This window comes from Tribolium castaneum, unplaced genomic scaffold, assembly GCF_031307605.1.
Source record: "Tribolium castaneum strain GA2 unplaced genomic scaffold, icTriCast1.1 ptg000130l, whole genome shotgun sequence".
Classification (NCBI taxonomy): domain Eukaryota; kingdom Metazoa; phylum Arthropoda; class Insecta; order Coleoptera; family Tenebrionidae; genus Tribolium; species Tribolium castaneum.
Window position 1 is genome coordinate 29,072 of NW_026986726.1, and position 9,023 is coordinate 38,094.

Sequence of the window (9,023 nt, forward strand, 5' to 3'; positions counted from 1 at the left end):
TTTTTTGTTGAAAACGTAAAGTACGCGTTTGACTTTCTTAACAGTAGATAGCATAGAATAAGAGATAGATAGAATTGACTCTTTCCTTGTTGGTGGCGGTTGAGAGACTGCAGCACCATCAGTAGGTGGTCGCGAGCGTAATGGCGGTAAATTTAAATGACTCCAGCCTTTACTTAGTCATAAAATATTATAATTTTTCGTAATACTTGCAAATATTTGCAACAACAGTTTTTAGTAACAAATTACTAAAAACTGTCATTGCAAATATGTGCAAAGAGTACAAAAAATTTTATAATAAAAAATTGTAATATTGTAAAAATTTATTAATAACAGTTTTTATTTGACATAGGTACATTCATCTTAAAATTATTGTTCTGTAATGCAAATTTATACACAGGTTATTATTTTTCACATCTGATGGCAACTTGCCGGTTTTAGCTCTTGCAAAGCGGTCTTCGGTCATTCGACGCTGTTTAGTTTAATTGAAACACCGACGTGAAAGCCTCGACTTATTGGAGGATTGTTATGTTGTTATAACTGACTGAGGCTTACTGTTGTACGGTTAAGAAATACGATCTGAAAAATAGAAAAAAATTATCTACTTAAATTCTCCTATTATTTTCCGAGAAAATTTGCTGCAATTACAAAGTTTTAAATAAAACACGAGCAAAGAATATTAGTTTTAAGGCCTTAAGGAAAACAAAATTGAGTCGAAAATTAAGTTATGATGTCAGGATAGTGCCTTTTTCAACCTTTCAACTGTTTTGCCAAATTCCATAAGAAATGCACCAAATTACTTCAATAATCAAGTAATTCTATCAGTTTCAATTGTTTTAAAGTGTTTTTTTAGGTCATTCAGAAACGCAATTTCGTGAATTTCTTTCAAAAATACTCAAAAAATTGGCTCTAAGGTCTCAATACTACTGTTACTCGCTAAATTATAAGTGATTACCTGTGTCGTTGCATCTGATGGAACATTTATTTTCAAATGTTGAATCTGTCCACACGTTGAGCAAAAGGTTGAAATTCCAGTTCTCTTAGCAAAATTAATCACCCATTTTGCAACAAATTGCTGCTGTTGTCCTCCGTCACCTTGGATAGCCAACTGGCAATCCAAACTACATTATCCAAGGTTCTTGACGGCTTGTATCTACTGATGGGATGTGGGAAACCAAATATGGGCCTTTTATTGTTGGTACATCCTTGTACCGAACAAACAACAGTGTTAAAGTCCCATGGCCACGTTCAATTTTCTACAGAGACAAGTTTTGTTATACGTTAATTTACTTCTATTGGTTTACCTCTCACGAATTTATAGAGTACTTTATTAGTTGTAAAAACTAAAACCAAAGTAAATGCACTGCTGTATGCATTTTGTTGACTAACAAGGTAAAAAAACCACAAACAAAACCGTTAAAAATGGCGTTCGACCATTTGATAGTTTTGTTTGACATTTGTGCTGTCGGTATCACAGACTTTGACACCAAAGCCCACAGCCAAAGCCTGTCTTGGTAACACAGTAACACAACAGTGCAATGTGTGCTGCCTATTAATTTCTACCAATGCGCTCCCTTGCGGTGGCTGAGAGCTTTATTTTTAATCGACCAATAACGTCGCTTTACTTTCATAGCCCTGGTAGATAGAAATAGCCGGTTCTAGAACCACCCCACCTCCACCTCTCTCTACTGCGCATGTATAAAAATTGAGTCAGACCTTCGACCATATATCATATAGACTCGCCGTAAAGCGAGTTTGTAGGCAGGTTGTTTGAAGCCAACATGTATGGGTGCGAGGAGTGAGGGGCAAGAGGAAGCTTACTCCTTGTTCAATGGCAGCTCGTAGTCAAGGAGCAAACAATTGAAAAAACATTACAAGTTTCAGAAATAATTTAAGTTTTCGAGTTTCAAAAAAAATGCCTTAGTTAAAATACTTCTAATTCTATCTTATGACATGTCGTCAGAGTTGTAATATTCAAAAATATTCAGTATCAAAGCGGAAAATCAATACGTTACGACGCCACTGGTGTGTTTCCAGATTTAGGTTAACACCTGTATTTTCTTACTTACGGATGACATTACCAATGAATACCCCTTGTAATTACTTTCTCCTGTATATTTCGACGCAAGAACCAGATTTTACCCATTCACAAGTAAATTTAAGCCCAAAATTCACAATTTTTCCCTTTAATCACAATCGTGAAGCACGAAGTTTAACGAATATTAACGAAATACTTGGAAATATTTTGAATGGACCAATCAGAGAAGGGGTACCTAAGAGTCAAATTCGCGTACCAAGCCTTATTTCCCCTTGCCCCACCTGCACATGTTGGCTTCAAAACAAATCTCACCTTGCCCAGTCTATATGATATATGGTCGAAGAGTCAGACGCAGGAGCAAGCGCATAATTGCAGCTCGCTGGCCTGCCTGCGGCCGACTGACGCCATTTGTAATGATGCAAATATATTTATGTAGTATAATGACAATAATAATTATCGTCGCCATCTTAAAAGTTTGAAAGTCGGCGGCGGTCATTTTTGTTTAATGGTAAATTGGCGCCAAATTTAATTTATTTCAAAATTAATATTTGAAATTAGGCGGCCATGTTTGTTTAAAAAAAATGGCGCCAAAATTTTAATTTATTTAAAAATTAATATTGGGTGTAATGTTGGTTATCTAACCGTGGTGTAGCTAGCGGTTATGTGACAGATTTTAATTTGTGGTTTTGTTTGAAAAGTCAAATGCTTGTTTGTAATGTTGTTTGCCTAACTTGTCTGTTGCGCACCAAGTTTATTTTATTATTTGTTTAAAATATAATAAAAAGCGTTTACACTGCTATTACTTAAGTTTTTCCTTGTTATGTGTTTTATGAGAATGGGGATTCTATACACTCCAAATAATAAACAATAATTTAATTGATTTATTTTTTATTTAATTCCAATCCAACTTATAATACCTATTCAACAAACTATCATAAAATACATCTAAAAATATGAAGCGTGAGTTCTTGCTTGTTCTTGCGTCCGGGGTGTTGCAGTGCAGAATTAATCTGATAAAAGAAAAAACCATAAATTAGTTTTTTAAATAGAGGTGAATATGACATTTACCAAAAATTTTACATTAATCTTCGAGAATAATACGTTCGAAATTAAAAATGTGAGCATCATGTTCCTGATTTCCATAAGCTTGCTTACGTCTCTTGTAAATCAAATAAGATTCGAGTCCTTCCATTAATGTCGTAATTGTGGTATCAATCATAACTGCTGTTAGTCGTTTAGGTAAAAAAACTTTACCGACGTTGTCCAGATATGCTACCATCATAACCCCATGTTGTGTGTTTGCCTTGGTTAAATTGATGATTTTATATTTCTTGTTCACTTCCAAATCGTTGGCACTGACATATGTATCAGTATATTCACAGGCAGCAATTTTATTCAGATTTAATAGTTGATCAGCCATTACAGAATCCTTTGAAATTTAAATGCAAAAATACACAGCGGAGCACACACAACTTCTCACAAAGATAGTTTTAATAAAACTGGTGAAATGTGTTAAAAACGGAACTTTTATAATCAATTTTTGCGGTTAACAGATAACACGCTTTCCTAAAAAATAAAAATGAAATAAAATATGATTTAATACCAATTTTTTGTGGTTTACCTTATCGTAGGAATTTTGTAACGTACTTTTGTTTGATAAAAAATTTTCCTAAATAAATTAAACACATTGTTTTAGCAACCAAATGTGGTAAACAAATTTAAAAATTAAACAATTTACCAAAAAAGATGATTTATGTTGGTTTTAGAGAAGAATTCATTAGTCTGAATCGGAAGAATTTGTGGATGAAGAACTTGTGCCGAAGTCAATATTTTCGATAAACTTACGATGTGTCTTTTTGGCATTACTTTTGTAGGTTTGAAGCTAAAATTAGATGTTTAAATTATATGTTTAGAAAGAACGTTTTATTAAGTTGTATAATAACTTATTGTAAACAAACACTGACGAATACACTAACTACACCAATTATCTTCTTCACGAGTATAATCTGTTAAATTTTCAACCAGGACTGCATTGTGTGTAGTAATCTTTTTAAAAGATAATTTATTTAAGTCATCAGAGTTATGATAATAGTAAGCTATATAATTGTTGTAACAAGTTTTACAGATAAAAATAGAATTAAAATTTTGAACTTTATAACATTTAAATTTTAAACATAAACGGGTACTATTATAATATTGTTCCCAATTATTATTCCAAAGTAAATGGATAAAAAAATCGCTATCATAAAACCCTCCCCATGTAAAATTGTAACAGTCAGCCCTACTAAATTTATCAAGTTTTTTATAGTAAGTTATCATGTCGTCCTCGTCACAAAAATTATCTATTTCACTTCGAATTTTACGCCACCGGCTAAGCAAACAAAAATTATTTGTTAAAATTTCATTAGCAATTGGGTTTGGCAAAATCGTAAATAAATTTGTTACAAAATTTGGGGACACAGTTAAGCAAGAAATAAACGTATTACATGATAACGAAAACAAAGAACTAGGTTGATAAGGACGAGAAGTCATTATCAGATTAATACTCATGAATCAGATGGAACTGCAAGAATTCACGCTTCACATTCAAATAAAAAAGTAAAAAATTGAGTTCAATGTTATTATTATAAAACGGATATGAAATTACCACAAATTGAGCTGTATAGCTCTATGTTGAGCTCTATAATAAATCTGAAAGGAAATCCGAAATGAGGAAAACCAGCGGTTTTTATTAGGTGATATGAAATAGATTAATAAAGAGGCCGTTAAAAAGTAAACTAGGAAAAACGCGGTTTCATGGGTGATAAAAAAAATTCCATACCTTAATTATTAGATTCATTAATTTAGATCAGCTTACTTATCATATTTTTCAATAGAATTAAGATGGGTTCTTGCGGACAATTAATGTTAAATATAGATAAAGTTGTAGGTCCCGCTTGTATGACACTGTTAGTAAACTCATCATATTCAAAGTAATTATTTTCATTAAAAAAGTACAGTTTTTCGATTAAATATCTAAATGCCCCTGTTATTTTATTAGGAACACCTTCATACAATTTGTTTGTTCAACCAGGAACATTATATCCAGCGATGCAACTAGATAATGTGATATATGTATTATCTCTGAGAAAAAGATAAATACCACCTGAGTAAGTTGTTATCGCTGCCGAAATTGGACTCGATATTTTAAATTCTTCGCTTATAGATTTCAGATAATTAGTTTTAAGTCTAAAAGTAGATAATGAAAAAAATATAAACTTCAGCTTTTACAATAATTACTATATCATCTGTTGAGGGTTTATGATAAATTGCTGTAAATTCTTCAAAATCTTTTGGTAAAAATGTTAACCGCCCAGTAATTAAATAAGGTTTTGGATATGAATTTTTACCTATTTCAATTAAACAAATCCACTTTTTATAAAAGATGTATAAATGTTGTTTGTATAAAAAAACAAGAAAAAAACGTTAGACAGGAAACATGATAACAAAAATAATCAGAATGAATATTATTTTTTATTATACATAAATCAAACTACAAACTTAAACCAAAAAACCTAAATAAATTTTTAATTGCAGTTTTTAAGCCAAACCTACCGCTATGAACATCATAAAAAACACCCAAATGTAAATTATGCCCCGCTCCTCATCGGCGTCTACCGCGGCGGTCAAGCGCCCCACGCTAAAAATATCAAAATAACCTCCAAGGAATGGGGGCGGTTCCGGTCTCCGATAGATGTCAATACGGGAAACCCACTCAAAGGGGCCGGCGGGAATTTTGGTGAGGAGGTGGTCCACCTCCTCTTCGGTTAACCCAGCGTGGTTAACAACCAATTCTGGGTTATAGTCCCCATAGTAACCTGCGAGAAGTTCTGTAACAAAAGAAATAGAAATTTAGTAAATAGATTACATTAATTTATTGAGACTGATGATGAAGTGTTGTAATTAAATTTCAAACAATTGATTCGGAAAAATTTAAAATTAAATAATGTAAAAATTGTTTCTACTTACTAGACATGATGGTTGTGTTGACGGTTGATATTTAAATAAAAATTATTTCACACACCAAAAGTTGATCCCTTTATACTTTTTTATAACCTTAACTAGAGTGGAGAGGGCAGGTTAATAAAGTAGGAGAAGGAAACGAGATTAAAACTTTAAACGTTTATTTCGGTAAATTCTGAATTACAAAATTATAAATAAACCGTACATTATTAAGACTACAGATATATATTTTAGTTTTTAAGTAATGATGCATACATAACGGAAGTTGTGGTTGCAATTTTGGACAAGTGTTTGCTTCCTCCAAATTGATGATCCTAGGGTAAAAGTCCTTTGAATCGAAAAATTGTCTTAAAAAATCCTCTTTAACGCTTCCTTTTACATAAATAATATCGATAACATCATCGATAATATTTTCTTCTAGTATTTTATAAATATTTTTGTAATCGATAATTCCACTTGTAACGTAATAGATGATGATTTAATTCTAAATATTTTACTTGTTTTTTTACATCAGCACTTAGTTGACGAAACGGCACCGGTGATTTCAGCAAATAGTGACCAGTTCGATGTCCATCAAATATTGTTAATTCTTTAACGATGAATTCAGGTATGTAAAATCCTTGAACATCAATCACTATTACCTTCATGTTGAACACTTAAATCTAGACTGAAAAATTTGTTCACGATGAGCAGAATTTAAGATATTCTTTAAAATATTTTTCATTTGATTAATTCTAAACTAAACCTTTCTCTGTCTGCAGCACATTGTATCCAATAGTTTCCTTTTTTAGCATCTTGATAAGCATATGACCAAACTATTAGATTTTGTACTTCCGGAACACTATCACTTATAGTAACACTTTTTTTCATCCTTATATCAGCTGTCTAATTATTCCTGTTAACGGATAGTACTGCATTATTCTATCATGAATGATAATACAATAAGCTCTTGTATCGGCTGGGAAATTATTATCGCTTTCAAATTCTAAGCTTATATCAATGGTGGAACTTCGAATTGCTTCGTTTTGCTTGGAACAATCTAATACAAATATTGGTCTTTTTTTTATAATCTGTATAACTTAATATAGGTTCAGCAAGATCTTTTCCATTAAATTTCTTATACAAATCAACGTAAGCTTGATATGCTTCTAAATATTTATTTTTAACAAATTGTAGTTTCCATGTTTCATATGGATAAACATTTGAATTCAACCATAAACGTACATCACAATGATCAAATAGAGTAACATCAGACTTTGGATTATTTTTTCGGTTTGTTTGAAAGCAAATGATAATAAATTTTGGTTTTTCTAATTGAGTAGATGTTTTAACTCTCCAGATGTCGTTATTAGTTTGTCGAACTGATGGAAGTTCATGAATTTCCCATTTTCTGAACGGTAACGATATAACACGATCTTTGTTGATCCTTTCTAATATAGTTAATTTAATTTCATCATTTGGATAAACATGTTTTGCTTTTAATTCAATATTGTTAATCTTAAGTGTCGCTTTTCTCATTCCGGTAGAAATGAAACAATTAGCATCGTTACGACTTCGTATTAATCGAAGTTTTTGATCACTATCCGATGATAATGAAATGGTAAATTTAACAGATAAGATAAAGGGATTTTAAATGAAAAAGTATTACCAGTTTCATTAAATGTCTTCAGTTGTTGACTTTCTTGATCATTTCATCCAGCGAGAGTTAATGCTCTTACTTCATCTTTGCCATAACATAGAAAAGTTTTGATTGTAGATACTGTTCCGACTTCACGTACACTATCTAACTCAACATTATTCAATTTATAGCTTACATGTAATTGCCTTGCTTTAAGTTTCCTTTTAGAAAAACCTAACAATTTACCAATACTATCTTCGTGAGCGAAATTAATGTCGTAAATACTAAATATCGCACGCCTTAATGTGTTTTCGTTAGCCTTCAATGAAAATGTATTCTGTTTTTGACCATCAGTTGCAGATCGTCCACTAAGAATTATTTGTACATATTCTTCTATAGCAGCTATTTCATAAGCACCTTTCGGAAATGTTATCACTTCTTCTTCAGTAGTGTTCGGAGCAAAATAAAAAAAATTATTTGTACCCTCTTCTATATTTGGTATATTATTGTTAGCATAAAAACCAATTAAAGCTATAGAATAATTCGAATTTTCTTCAAGGTCAACAAGGTCAAGGTCAACACCTGTTAGGGAGAATGTCTTATACATGACTGAATAAAATACATGATTGTCTCATCTTATATTATGTAAAAACATCAAACATAAATGTCCGCAGTTATATGATAAAAAATGATAACGATCATGATTAAAGTAAATATTACAATTTTCTAAATATCGTACTAATTCTAGAGGAGGCTTTAGATTTCCATAACTATCAAAATAATCAACCTGTTTATTTGTTTTCCTATAACAAACCCAATGAGTTCCGGATCCTTTTTTAGAGTCCAAATTAATGATAGCACATTCTGTCTTATCAAGTTTCATATGAATTAATTCATCTTCCCTCCTTCCCGATAGCGATATCTTCCAGTACTTTATTATGACGTTTATTCTCATCTAATTTCTGTTTCGCTGCTTTAGCATCATTTACAGCTTTAGCTATAGCATCAGCACCTCCGCCCATGGCCCCTAAGGCACTAAGTCCTCCAAAAATTAATGGTAACAATGGTAAAAATCCTCCTGTTTTTATAGCCGCTTGATGTCTATCTTTTAAATCGTTGGAATTAGCGTAAGCTATGTCGTGCGTTTTACAAAAGCTGTCAAGCTTGTTTATTCCAGGATCACCTTGTTCTAACCGTTTCTTAAGTTTTGTAACAGGTCCACAATATTGATATCCTGGTAAATGTAATTCAAAAGGTAATTTATTGATTGCAGTATTTAATAGTCCTTCTCCTTTGAAAGACAACATTTAACTGAACTTTTTCCCTATACAAACCTTCTTATAAATGTTTTTAATTTAGTATGGAAAT

General features: G+C 31.7%; 2 long non-coding RNA genes across 2 annotated transcripts; both read right to left on the reverse strand.

Annotated features, from left to right (window-relative positions):
• Positions 1-429: 429 nt before the first annotated feature.
• On the reverse strand, positions 430-1,497 carry LOC135267890 (uncharacterized). Its single transcript, XR_010336270.1, has 2 exons — positions 953-1,497; positions 430-576 (listed from the first exon to the last, which is right to left on the reverse strand). It is a non-coding gene; the product is annotated as an uncharacterized LOC135267890 (long non-coding RNA).
• A 1,443-nt stretch (positions 1,498-2,940) lies between these two features.
• Positions 2,941-4,044, reverse strand: LOC135267891 (uncharacterized). The gene is made up of 3 exons (XR_010336271.1): positions 3,657-4,044; positions 3,104-3,601; positions 2,941-3,045 (listed from the first exon to the last, which is right to left on the reverse strand). It is a non-coding gene; the product is annotated as an uncharacterized LOC135267891 (long non-coding RNA).
• Between the last annotated feature and the right edge of the window lie 4,979 nt (positions 4,045-9,023).